We start from the raw sequence: 10,671 nt of genomic DNA, 5'->3' as shown, positions 1-10,671 counted from the left end.
CATAGACCCTGTGTGTGTGTATCTTCAGGGCACAGTTAACTCGAGCACCCTACGCTCCGATGACTCCTCCCGAGTCAGCCCAGCTCACATGAGAGCAGCCCCGCTGTGCAGTAACCCTCCAGCTGCTGTGTCCACACTGGCGCTGCCCTGGCTCATGTGAGGCGCTGTGGCTCCTGGGGGCACGTCCCCTGGTTCTTAGCACTGCCATGAGCTGAGTCGCTCTGCGGATTCTTTCCCAGTGAACTAGGGGAGAACTTGTCTGTCCTTTCTGGGCCCATGGGGGAATTGTAGGAAGGCGCTGGAGGACTAGCAGCACTTGAGTGGAGCTAGCCTGCGTCCAAACTAGAGTGGTTGTGTTAGCTGCTGATGAGTTGTGTCCATGCGAGCTGTCTTCTGTACCCCCAATAGCCCAGCCAGATCGAATTAAAAGCAGCATACTCAAGTGAGGGGTTTGTGTGTGTGGACAAGACTCAGGTTAGGGGGAACACCCACAGGAGAACTTGAGTTAACTCTTCAGTAAAGACAAGTGATTTCAGAGGGACTGCTCACTCACACCCCCCCAAAGTTAAGCTGAATGTGTTTGTAGGATCAGAGCCTAGTCACACACACTTGCTCTGGGTCATAGACCTTTCCTGATCGGCTTGAGAAAAGGAGTGAGTTTTTACCCCACCAGCAGGCAGGATGGCATGAAGTTAGCACTATGCTGCTCCTGGGGGTAAAGGGCCTTTTTCTTCTGTGTTTTTTCCTTGGGAATATGTTTTTAATTTCTCAGTAACGAGTCCCACGCAGCTCTGAAACCGACCTCCTGTATCCTCTGCTGAACCTGCCCTCTGAGAAGGGGAGGCAAATGCACAAATTCTTCCAATTTTTACTTTGCACGGAGCTTTGTGCAGTTGCAGGAGATGTGAGGCCAGTGCTGCCCACCTCGTGTCAGGTCTGTGTTTGCATTTGAGCTAACAGCGGGGAGGATCACAATTACCCTAACCCAGCTTCCTCGAGATCTTTTGAAAATGGCCAGTCAACAGCACACGCACCCCGTGATGTTCCCCTTTGGTGTTATCCGGACTGGTGATCTGCTAGGTCACTCCAATCCTTGACTCTGGGAGCCAGCCGTACCCTGCTCTGCTGTGAGAATCCCCACTCCTGGGCTGTTCACGCACAGCCTCTGGCATGTAAGCTGCATCTTGGATTGTGCAACCGAATGACACTAGCCAATATCTCTGGTCCCAGACACAACCCTAGGAACCTCTGTCTTACAGTGTCCAGTTATGCCCGCTGGATGCTGCAAACTTATATGAGTTCATCAATTTAACAAAGAAATTGATATGTAGCAGGCTTGTTATCCCAAGAGGAGTCTCTGACAGCTTCAAACCAAATGCACTGCTTCAGGTAGAGTAAACAAACAAACACAATTTATTAACTACAAAGATAAATTTTAAGTGATTATAAGTCAAAGCATAACAAGTCAGATTTGGTCAAATGAAATAAATGCAAAACGCATTCTAAGCTGATCTTAACACTTTCAATGCCCTTACAAACTTAGATGCTTCTCACCATAGGCTGACTGGTTGCCCTTCAGCCAGGCTCTCCCCTATGATCAGCGCTTCGATCGCTTGGTGGTGGTGGTGTCTGTAGACGGGGGTGGAAGAGAGAGCATGGCAAACATCTCTCCCTTTTGTCATGTTCTTTCTTCCCTCTTGGCTCTGCCCCCTTCAGAGTCAGGTGAGCATTACCTCATCGCAGTCCCAAACTGACCAAAGGAAGGTGGGGTGACTCATTTGAGAGGCCAACAGATCCTTTTGTTCCTGCCTAGGCCAGCATCCTTTGTTCCTGTGAGGCTGGGCTGGGTTTGGCCCATACATGCCCTGATGAGGTGTGAATTGCCCCTCTGCTCTTGGAGAGTTTTTTCCTGGGCTTATTTTAAGCCATGAGGATACATTTTCAGGCTCATAACTACATACATGAAATTATAACCTATAACATTACTGTAGCAATTAGTAGAACATCACTATAACAACGCTGCTCAGTGCATCATGAGCCGTTCGAAGATACCCAATATGACAAACTTTGCATTGGATACCACACAGTCATTTTATAAGGATGAACATCGGGGTGCAGGGTGTTCCCATGAGGTACAGAGCGTCACATACACTAATGCAACCTCCTCAAAGAAATGGCCAGTCAACAGCACACACACCCCGGCCCCCCAAATGGTGCTGCTTCACTGGGGGAAGGGGGAAGGGGAACTCCTGGGCCAATGCTAGCTTCTCATTGGACAAAAGGGGGTGGGAGAAAATAGGACTTGTGGTCCTACATGGGCTTCTAATTGGCCCATGTTTATGGGCTGGGGATGTGGCACCTATCAAAAATGGCATGGTGATGAAAGTTACTGCGGTTTCTCAAGTGAAAGATGGTTCATAGGGAGACGGGGGTTGCCAGACTGGCTCAGAGCATTGGTCCATTGAGTTCAGAGGCTTTTCTTGTGGCCACAGTCCCCTGGGCAGTGATGGGGAGTGGGGCAGGGGTGAGGGGCAGAAGCAGTGGCTCCTCCCCTGGGGCTGCCAGCAGGGGTTGGTCCCTGCCCTCCTCTGGAGCTGCAAATGCCAGAGGACCAGACAGCTGGTGTGAATTCCCCACCTTCCCAGGGGTGGTGGGGCTTGGGCTTCTGGCTTCAGTCCTGGGGTGGCAGGCGCCAGGCTCTGGCCGCAGGGTTTCAGGCTCCATCCCCCAGCTGGACTCACCCCCTCCCCATCGCCCCTGGCCCCCACTGCCTCCCTACCCACCTCTCCACCCATGGCTTAATTTGTCTCTGGGCTTGCTGGGGCTGTGTAAGTCTGCTGTGAAAAGTGATATTTGTATGTTTTTTAATATCACTGTTCACTGCCTCCCTGCTAGCTAGCAAGTATTGTTATGAAAAGTGACCTATACAAATATCACTTTTCATAGCAGCAGCCTTACTAGCTAGCAAGTCTAAAAAGAAAAAAGCAGCCAAAAAAGCAAAAGAAACAACAGCAAAAAAGACAAAGTGCAAAGCACCTTATTTTATTTCTATTCTGTTTAGGTCCAGTAAAAATAGAGACAACTGCACATTATTTTTATTATTGAGTCTGCAAAACAACCCGACATAGATAAATGACAATGATTTGGATGTGGATATGTGAATATTTATTTGTTTTTCCTAAAGTTAATTAAGTATTTTAGGAAAAATTGTCAGAGCGGCCACCAGCAAAAGTTGGTGGCCGTACTCTGAGGCCACCAAAAAATTTCTTGTGAGAACCCCTGGTTTAGGATCCGGTCTGTAGACAGCATCAGCTGCTTGAGAGGGAGGTGCAGGAACCCCACAGCAGGCAGTTACTGAGTGAACCACCCAGAGGGCGGATTATCCCAAGTCCAATAGTCCAAGGTTGGCTGAGGGCTGTATCCCAGCAGTGACTATTACTGTTATAACACTGGCTGTTCTTGCTACCTAGACATGTCCACATACAAAAGCTTTGGTTTAGGGGTTCAGGTTGGGTAAGTGTGATCCCTAAGGGGAGGGATAGCTCAGTGGTTTGAGCGTTGGCCTGCTAAACCCAGGGTTGTGAGTTCAATCCTTGAGGGGCCATTTGGGGATTTAGGTGGGGATTGATCCTGCTTTGAGCAGCAGGTTAGACTAGATGATCTCCTGAGGTCCCTTCCAACCCTAATAATCTATGATTCTTACCCCTCAACATACACCCTAAGTGATGGGTCACCTCTTAGCCAAGCCCTAGTGCTCACACAGCACATTTCCATTGATCGCAATGGAAGCCTTCCTTCTGTCTCCACTGCACACCTCCACTGGAGCCTTCCTTCTGTCTCCTGTAGATAAGGGAACACCCTCCAACCCACAATCAGCTCCCTTGCAATTAGAGCTGGCTGACAGTTTTCAGACAAATAGTTCATTTGCCAAAAAATGCATTCTCAGGGTGACTGAAACTTTGCAGATTTGGGCAAATCATTTTGGGGGGAAATAATAAATTAATGTAAAAAACGAATTCCCGCCCCAAAAGTCCAAAATTTAGCTTGATTAATTTTTAGAAAAGTGTAAAAATGCACCTGAAAACTAAATGACCCCCTCCCAAAAGTTATTAATTGAACAAAATGTTTTATTCAGCCTGAAACAATTTATTTTTTATATCTTTATTTTTCGTTTTTTTTATTTCAGTAAGCAAAACCAAAAGAAACAATTTATTTTATTTTATTTTTCATATCAGCCACCAAACCGAAAAAATCAACTCTTTGCTCAGCGATCCCCGCAGTACAAAACAAAGCAGAAACGACAATCTCAGCAACATGTGCAGATGTTCAGTGTTACTGTCTGTGCAGTGAGTTGGGCGTATGAGGTTGTAATTAAGTCTTTTGGGGAAAAAGCAGCTATTCTGAGTAAGGGAAAATTGTGACTATAATAAGAAAGATGGGGTTGGGGGGAATCATCTATAACTTTGCTTAATTACAACCTAATCTCTCCAATGTATGTTCATGGCTAGTTTGCCATGAGTTATAACTACACCTCTACCCCGATATAACACGAATTCTGATATAACGCAGTAAAGCAGCACTCCGGGAGGGGGGGGCTGCGCACTTCAGCGGATCAAAGCAAGTTCGATATAACGCGGTTTCACCTATAGTGTGGTCAGATGTTTTGGCTCCTGAGGACAGCGTTATATAGGGGTAGAGGTGTACATGGAAGTGTGAAGGACACAGAGCAGCCTTTGGTTAATAAAAGGGGTACAAAAAGGGTGAGCTTCTGCAGACATTTTTTTCTTGAAGATCACGTTTTTAATAAAATTTAGCTCATAAACTGAGTAAGAGATTTTGTTAAAGAGTTCCAGGAAATTCAGTCTTTACCCACAGACTAAGTGCTGTAAGCTTGGGAAAGATACGCTGCCTTCTTCATATGAAGCGAAAAGGATGAATCTCTGCTGTAAGTGAAAAACTAAGGCTGCTGCTGCATTTAAGCTGATGAAGCTAGTCCTTTAGCCATAGAGGCTCATACTGTTAGATCCAGAGGCCGTAAGTTCAGTTCTGGAAGACGACCCATCCAAGGGAGTTGTTATGAAAACATCCAATCCTTTCTTGAATTCTCTGCTAATCTCTTGCCCTCCATGATAACTTGTGGCAGAGCGTTCCAATGGTTAACTGTGCATTGTGAAGTAGTATTTCCCTTTGTTGGGTTTTAAATCTGATATCCCTGAACATCCCCTTGTACTCTGAGACAGGTGCAGCCAAGGTACCTAGATATGAACAGTGCATCCTAGGACCTGAGCTCAGGCCTGACCCCAGGAGGAGAGGGCTACTGGCATCCACTTCCTGCAGCCCCAGCCTTCTGAGATCTGGAGCCGAGATGGCGTCCATTCCTGTAGCAGGCTAAGGGTTTGAAATGAACCTGTTTATGCTAATTAACCTTTTTACACTAAGCAAGTCTGGCAGGAAGGGCAAGGCCCCAGCGCTGGTTAAACCGCTCTGCAGTACCAATAGTGCCAGCCAGCATCCCCATCAGAGAGCCCCAGTGAGCCAGGAAAAGCAAGGTGAAGGTGAAGCAGAAATCGCCTAGAAAGGTGTCTGCATTTCTCATCCATCCCAGCCAAGTGCTGCTCTGCCCTGCCCTGCCTCACCCTGCTTAAATGGGCCACATGTGACTCCTGGGTTCTGTTCCCAGTACTGGGAGGGGAGGGGGTCTAATGGGGGGGACTTGTAGTCACGATGCTGCTACTACCTCTGGACAGTGTGATCTAGCAGGTTAGAGCAGCGGGGACTCCTGGGTTCTAGACTCTGCTTTGCCACTGCCTGGCTTACATGAAGTACTAGAATTATTGCCACTGGCTGTGTTGGTCCTTCTAGCAGGGGGTGCTGCTCCCAGCTCCCCCTGTCAGTTTGAAAGTGAATTTACAAAGAGTTGCTAATCTGAGCTGTGGCCAAGCAGTTCAGATCTTTATCCATCATGAAGAAGCAAAAAAGGCAGGTCACCTTTAATCCTTTCCTTGCATGGCTTTGTGGCTGTCATAGGCTAGCCGGAGCCAGCTCTGGGCCTGTATCCTGGGGGAAAGAGCTGGGCATGGTGGCACAAAGTGTCACATGTGAAATGCAAAGGGAAGGGGCCACACAGCCTGGCTCTGCAAACCCATTGCCAGCCTCAGGAACTGCCAGCCAAAGGGATCAATCAACGTGTCAGTGAAAGCAGCTGCCGGGCGCCTTGTGCTGCTGGAGACGGATGCTGTGAGATACTCTCATGGGCAGCCCATGTGCCAAGGGGACTAGTGCCTAGCTCCCCCTGAGAGCAGGGCAGATCCTCCAGACAGGACGAGGGGGAAAGCAGAACCACCTGGGCCCTTCGCTCCTCTGAGCCAGCACCAACCTCTGCTTTGGATTAGCACCTCCCTCTCACCCAAAACCAGTCATGGCCTCCCTTTTTCTCAGGGCCTTTCATTTAGTGATTGGAGCACAGGGCTGGGAGCCAGGACCCCTGGGTTCTATTCCTGGCCATTGTGTGACTTTGGGCAGACCACATACCTCAGTTTCCCCCAGTCCATACTGACCCATGGCCCTTCCGCATGATCTCTAACCAGAGGTTTCCAATCGTTCTGCTAACCCTAGTAAAGCCCCACAGCACCCCATGAGGAAACTGAGGCACATAGAGAGGATGTGACTTACCCAAGCAGATCAATGGCAGTGACAGGAAGAGAACCCCAGAGTCTTGGTGCCCAGTCCTCTGCTCTAACCACTAGCCCCCACTCCCTTTCTATGGGGTGCACATGGCGAATGGGACTCATACCTACTGCAGAGAGTGTGGGTGATTGGAAACCTACAGTCCCTGGAACAGAGAAATTCACCCCTCATGAGCCCAACCTTGCTCCTCTGGGCTGGGCTCCTGGGCACCCAGGGTGTTACCAGATTTGCCTGTTACTTTGGGGTACGCTCCTTTATTAGGGTTATTGCCGGTGGGGGGGGTCTATAATTCTATCAATGTACTGTTTGTGTCACTTGTGTTCTCATACGGAGCTCTACTCCTCCCTTCTACGCCTTCCTCTGCAGCATGGGACACGGGTCACTTGCTGGAGGATTCTCTGCACCTTGAAATCTTTAAACCACAAGTTGAGGACTTCAATAGCTCAGACATACGTCAGGGGTTTGTTCCAGGAGTGGGTGGGTGAGATTCTGTGGCCTGCGTTGTGCAGGAGGTCAGACTACAAGATCATAATGGCCCCTTCTGTAGGGTTACCATATCTCATTAATAAAAAAAGAGGACCCTCCACGGGCCCTGGCCCCGCCCATTTCCCCACCCATAGCCCTGCCCCAACTCTGCCCCTTCCCCACCCTAACTCCGCCCCCTCCTCCCTTCCACTCCCAGCCAGGGGGAAAGGGCTGCCCCAGTGCTACCGGCTTCAGGGTTTGCCGGGCAGCCCCCAGACCCTGTGCCCCCAGCCGGCGCTTCCCCAGCGCAGCTGGAGCCCGGGAGGGGAAGCACCCAGCCGGGGGCGCAGGGTCTGGAGGCTGCCCAGCAAACCGTGAAGCCGGTAGCACTCGGGCTTTGGGCAGCCCCTATGCCTCCGGACCCTGCGCCCCCAGCCGGGCACTTCCCCGCCCGGGCTCCGGCGGCGCAGGGTCCGGAGGCATGGGGGCTGCCTGAAGCCGGTAGCTCTCGGGCAGCCCGGTTCTTAAACAGAGCCGAAGAGGAGCAGAGCCTCCAGCCGCGGCGGCTCTGCGTAACTTACAGTGTGTCAGTTACACAGAGCCGAAGAGGAGCAGAGCCGCCATTTTCCCGGACATGTTCGGCTTTTTGGCAATTCCCCCCGGACGGGGGTTTGACTGCCGAAAAGCCGGACATGTCCGGGAAAAAGAGGACGTATGGTAACCCTACCTTCTGACCTTAAAGTCTGAGTAAGTCCCCTCCCAATGGAGCTATCCTGCAGGACCTAGGTTCCCCAAGGCTGGGTTCCTCCAGCCCCAGAACCAGATGATCGAACACACACATTAACAGAGCAAGCCTGAGCAGACCGGTATATCAGCTGACCCCCTATATGTCCCTGGATTCAGTTGACCGGGTCAAGCAGCACTTTCAAGCTGCCCTCCCCCCACCCTTATATGCCTCTGGGCTCAATAGGCTGGGCCAAGCAGCACTTTCAAGCTGCAACCCTTATATGCCCCAGGTTCAGTACATCCCTATCCCCACTTTCACGTTACAATTGTACTGGTCGTAACCCACTTGACGAGCAAACCCCACAGGATTTTGGGGCGCTGCAGGGATCTGTAGCTTAGGTAAGAGAAGCGTTGCTGCAGAGTAAATGGGGAGATAAAAACGCAAAAGAGAAAAGTTCAGAGAGAGAGAAGCAACCAGCTTAACCATAAAAGTTATTTATTGAATAATAGTGATAACTACACAAGGAGCCTAAATCAACGTAACAGTTACATTATTAAAGGTTAAAACCTGAGGTAGAAAAGACGAGAGAGAGAGAGAGAGGGAAGGAGAGATCTCACCGCTCCATGAGGCTTGAAGTGGTCGGGGTTCCCAGGTGATGGTGGTAGCTCAGGGTCCTGAGTGCTGGAGACAGCACGATCAGTCAGGAGAAGATGAAGTCCCAATGGAACTGATGCAGTTTGGATCCAGGCATCAGAACACTTACTTGAGTGTGGGTAGGGGATTTTGTAGGGAAACAACAATGGATCAAGGGAGAACACTAGATTTGTTTATGGGTAAACTGATGACTCAAGGGTTTTCTTTAGACAATAGGAGCTGATTACTCTTGGCTATGGGTGGTGTTCCTTCCAGGGAGCTCACAATGCAGTTAGGCAGCTTCAGTATTTTGGATATCAATCAAGGATTCATTACTAGAATTGCTCTGATAACTACTGAGCTGGGTGTGTGCAGGCGGGTTCATTAACATCTGGAGCAGAGATCCCCCATGATGCAGTGCTCTCCGGCTTTTCTGGTCCCAGAGTTCAGTGCGGTTCTTGCCTTGGAATCTCTGTTCTCCATTCTGTATGCTAATGGAGATGCCTCCCGGTCCCATCTTTAATGAAGATGAGGCGAGGGGAGTTGCCTTAATCTTGTCACCCTTGTCAGGAGGGGACTAGGTGTGTCTCCCAATCCCCTTCACTGCTCTCTGCAAGTCTTTTCTCTGATCGGTTTTGGTTCAAGCAGAGGCTGGGGGGGGAGGGGTGTCCTTCGTGACTCAGACAGGCTGGCTACTGCGCCCTGGTTCCCCAAGAACACAGAGCTGACTGGTATCAAGGGAGATTCTCTGTGCAGGGAGAGTATGAGCCATGCCCCTTGGCCAGGCTCCAGGGGCTGGGCACAGAGCACAGTGGGAGTAGCTCCAGGGGGCAGGAGGCTTGGAAAGGGATTCTTCTGCAAGCCCCTCCCTGATACAACCCGCCTCCCCCATTCTGGGCTCAGAGGAGGTCACCCAGCTCAGAGGAACCCAAGCCCACTAATCACTGGGCTGGAAGCAGGAGTCCCAGGGTGAGGCTTTCTGTCTGGTGCTAGGCCTGAGCTCAGCCAGGATGAACCGAGGAGCCCCTTCTGGCCTTGCACTTGGGGGCCCCCAATTCGCTGCTGCCCTGCCCGCTGTGCCGTTCTGGGCACCACACCAGGGCCCAGTGCGGCAAAGTGCTGCCAGATCAGGATGGCAGCCGTGCTTTGCTGGTGCACATGATTGCACAAGGCATGGGGAATTGAGACACCATGAACCCAAGGCACCGGGATCCAGTGTGCCTATTCACACCTGTGCCCCAGTGCTTGGCTGGGTGCCACGGGTAATGGTGGGGCTGGGCATCCCCCCCTCAGGGACTAGGCAGATGTGACCTGGGGACCCACAGCAGGAGTGGATGGGGTGAGAGGGTACTGAGGGGCCACAGTGGCTCTTGCAGTCTGTCCAGTTCCCCCGCTAACCCCACCGTGGGACCAGTGGGGGCAGGGTGGGCCAACTGACCCCTGCTTGGCATCCTACCCCTCAAACCTGCAAAGAAAAAGCTGCAACTGAGCTTCACCTAATGCTGCTCTCCCCTCCTGTGCATGGGGAGCTCATGGGAGCAGGTCTGAGGTGGGGGAAGAGTCCCTGTGGGTGAAGGGGTCCTTGCCCTGCCCTTCCCATGAGCAATGCAACCCCTGTGCCCCTGCTGAAAATGGAAACTCTGGGAGCATCAGCTGGGGCAGTGTCCTGAGTTCCCTGCACAGGGGGCTGCCCGGCCCCAAGGGAGTAGTTGGAGGCAGCTGTGCAGGGAGCCAGCACTGACAGATTCTCCCCCATCCATCTGCCCTGCCACATCCACAGCTGCCTCTCCCAGCCAGCCGGTCAGGCTCCCCCATGGGATTGGGAGGAGAAGGCTGGGGTGGACTCCTTCATGCCCTTGACCGAGCTCTGCTTGGCTGTGCCAGCCTTCCCCTGCCATAATCCAGCCACAAGTGCTGTGTCCCCCAGAGCCTGGCGGAGATCTGAGCTCAGCAGCTTCTGGCTCCAACTTGTCACCGAGTTTGTAACTGATTAACAGTGTGGGTGGCTCAGGAAAGGATATGTGTCCATACGCCACTCAGGGAGTAGCCAGGGCAACTAACCACGTGTGGCCCTTGCTGGTGGTTTGGGTGGCATGTCACCAGTTAGGCACAATGATCATTTGCAGAGTAGCTGGGACCTCGCCACTGGTTCCATGGAA

This window comes from Chrysemys picta, chromosome 20 (genome assembly GCF_011386835.1).
Source record: "Chrysemys picta bellii isolate R12L10 chromosome 20, ASM1138683v2, whole genome shotgun sequence".
Taxonomy (NCBI): Eukaryota; Metazoa; Chordata; order Testudines; family Emydidae; genus Chrysemys; species Chrysemys picta.
The sequence above is the reverse complement of the archived record's forward strand: the minus strand, read 5'-3'. Positions refer to the sequence as shown.